The sequence below is a fragment of the Abrus precatorius genome, unplaced genomic scaffold (genome assembly GCF_003935025.1).
Source record: "Abrus precatorius isolate BTA unplaced genomic scaffold, Abrus_2018 Scaffold7, whole genome shotgun sequence".
Taxonomy (NCBI): Eukaryota; Viridiplantae; Streptophyta; class Magnoliopsida; order Fabales; family Fabaceae; genus Abrus; species Abrus precatorius.
This window is the reverse complement of record NW_020874417.1, coordinates 15,646,834-15,650,091: the sequence shown is the minus strand read 5'-3', so window position 1 is coordinate 15,650,091 and position 3,258 is coordinate 15,646,834. Positions and strand designations below refer to the sequence as shown.

At 37.8% G+C, this 3,258-nt stretch overlaps 1 non-coding gene across 1 annotated transcript; it reads left to right on the top strand.

Annotated features, from left to right (window-relative positions):
• The first annotated feature begins 2,865 nt into the window (after positions 1–2,865).
• LOC113873987 lies at positions 2,866–2,972 on the top strand. Its single transcript, XR_003506051.1, has one exon. It is a non-coding gene; the product is annotated as a small nucleolar RNA R71 (small nucleolar RNA).
• Positions 2,973–3,258: the final 286 nt, after the last annotated feature.

The following is a 3,258-nucleotide window of genomic DNA, read 5'->3' as shown; positions in this document are numbered from 1 at the left end:
GGTGAGGGCAGCTTCTCAATTACTTCTACTTTTGCAGGATCCATTTCCATTCCCCTTACTGAAATCTTATGTCCTAAGACTATCCCTTCTTGTACCATAAAATGACACTTTTTCCAATTGAGCACAAGGTTTGAGTCTTAACAATGTTGCAAAACAAGAGATAGATTAGCTAGACACTGATAAAAAATATAGAAAAGTCATCCATAAAAACCTCTATAATCTTTCAATCATATCAGAAAAAATGGACAGCATACACCTTTGGAATGTAGCTGGAGCATTGCACAGCCCAAATGACATCCTTCTACATGCAAAAACTCTGAAAGGACAAGTGAATGCTGTCTTTTCTTGGTCTCTTGGGTCAACTGCAATCTGGTTGTAACCAGAATATCCATCTAGGAAACAATAGTAGTCAAACCCAGCCAATCTCTTCAGCATTTGCATTTGGTCAACAAATGGAAGAGGAAAATGATCTTTCCTTGATGCATTATTCAACTTCCTATAATCTATGCACATTCGCCATCCAATTACTGTCCTAGTAGGTATTAGTTCATTTCTTTCATTTGGAACAACAATTATACCTCCTTTCTTAGGCACCACATGAATCGGACTGACCCATGAACTATCTGAAATAGGATAAATGACTCCTGCATCTAGTAGTTTCATCACCTCTTGCCTCACTACCTCCTTCATAGTTAGATTAAGTCTTCTTTAAGGTTCGACAAAGGCTTCCAATTCTCCTCAAATAAAATTCTATGCATGCAGAAAGAGGGATCTATACCTTTCAGATCTGAAATCTGCCATCTTAGTGCAGATTTGTGCTCTCTTAACACTCTCAAGAGATTTTCTTCTTGGTCTTTTCTCAGATTGTTGTTTATTATTACAGGTTTGTTATGGCCCTCTTCAAGAAACACATACCTTAAATGAGAGGGTAATTGGTTGAGCTCCACCTTTGGCTCATCTTTCTTCTCTTCTTCTTGATGTAGTTCTTCCTTGAGTTGGTTTATTTCCTTGTTCATACAGGGAAGAGAATCTAATTGCACTTCCTCATCTTGCTCTTCTGAATACTACATTTTGCTGCAGCTAATGTGCTTTCTAAGACTGCACTTTCATCATTTTTCTCCAAGAAATGTGGTATCATAGCATCTATTACATCAATCTTCATGCAGCTCATATCATAACTTGGATGTTTGATGGCCTCAAATACATTAAAAATGACTTTCTCCTCTTGTACTCTTAACATCAATTCACCTTTTGCACATCTATCAAAGCTCTCCCTATTGCTAAAAATGGCCTCCCTAAAATAAGAGGGATATCCACATCTACTTCCATATCAAGGATAACAAAGTCTGCAGAGAATATAAACTTGTCTACCTTGACTAATAGGTCTTCTACCACTCCGTAGGGATATGTATATGATCTGTTAGCCAATTGTAATGTAATCCCAGTTGGCTTCACCTCCTTAATTCCCAGCTTCTTCATAATGGCTAAAGGTATTAGATTTATGCTGGCTCTCTAGTCACACAAAGCTTTCCAACTGTTCAATTTCCAATGGAGCAGGGTATGCTGAATGACCCTTCAATTTTTGAGGCAGTTTTCTCTGTAAAATAGCACTGCACTCCTCAGTGAGTGGTACCAATTTTTTCATATCCAGCTTCCTCTTTTTAGACAAGAGCTTTTTCATAAATTTTGCATAAGAGGGCATTTGTTCTAATGCCTCTGCAAATGGTATATTAATTTGGAGCTTCTTGAACAGATCAATGAACTTTTCAAACTGCTTTTCTTGTCTAGGATCCTGTACTCTCTAGAAATGGTAGCCTCTTGAATTGCTCTTCATTAATAGGTTTGTAGGCTTGCTCAAATCCCTGTTTCTTGCCCCTCTTTTCTTGCTTGTTACTGCAGTTTTCTTCTTCTTCTCCCCTCTTCAGCATAGTGTATTTTCCACTTTCAAAATCTTCTTGTTTTAGCTCACTTTCCTCATTCGAATTGGTGACTTCATTTTTCTTTCTTGGGCTGGAAACCACTGCTCCACTTCTAGTGGTTATAGCTTGGCATTGCTTCCTTGGACTCACTATTGTGCTACTAGGGAACCTTCCTTCATCTTTATTGGCAAGTTGCTCAGCCAACTACCCTATTTGTGTTTCTAACTTCTTTATAGAACTTTCTTGACTTTTGAAATTTGTTTCTGTCACCTTCATAAACTGCGGGAGTGTTTCTTCTATTCCATTCACTTTCTCACTTAAGGGTCTTGAATTTGAGTACCCTTGATTTTTCTGGAATTGTGCAGAAGAATTTCCTTGAAAATATTGTTGCTAAACTTGAGGAGCTGCACTTGGGAAGGGTGCAGAACCTGCATTCCCTCTTGCATTAGAATTCTGTGAATTCCACTTTGAAAACTATTGTCCTCTATTATTATTGAGCTGGAAACCAGGTGGATATGGTTGCTGTGGCCTTTGATAATTGCCCATATAGTTGACTTGATCAGTTTGTTCTCCAACTATGGGATCACAAGCTCCATTCACATGGTTGCCCCCACAGAAATCACAACTCAGATGTGAATTTTGAATACCACTAGTCTGCATGTTACTTATTTGTTGAGTCAATACAACAAGTTGTTCAGAAAATTGTTGGTTTTGTAGTTAGTTTTGAGCAAATAATGCTTCTATAGATTTTACATCATAGCCTCCTCTCCTTGAAGCTTGTCTTTCATTCACATTTTGATACATTGAAGAAGCCATCATCTCTATAATTTGTTGTGCTTCTTCCAAGGTTTTTGAACTCAATGACCTTCTAGCTACTGCATCTATCATGGTTTTAGTTGCTGCAGTCATTCCGTTATAGAATGTTTCAAGTTGCATCCATTCAGGTATGCAGTGATGAGGACACTTCCTCAATAACTCCTTGTATCTTTCCCATACCTCATACAATGGTTCTCCATCTTGCTGAACAAATTATGTGATTTCCCTTCTAATTTTTGCAGTTTTAGAAGGGAGAAAATACTTAATTAGGAACTTGTTCACCAAATCAGCCCATGTTGATATGCAACCTTGTGGCTGAGCTTGAAGCCAACACTTGGCTTTATCCTTCAATGAAAATGGGAATAATCTGAGTCTAATTGCATCCTCACTCACCCCATTAATTCTAATTGTGTCACAAAGTTGCAAGAAATTAGAGATGTGCAGATTTAAGTCATCTGAATGATTTCCTACAAATTGGTCCTGTTGTACCAAATTCAAGAGTGCAAGTTTTATCTCAAAATGG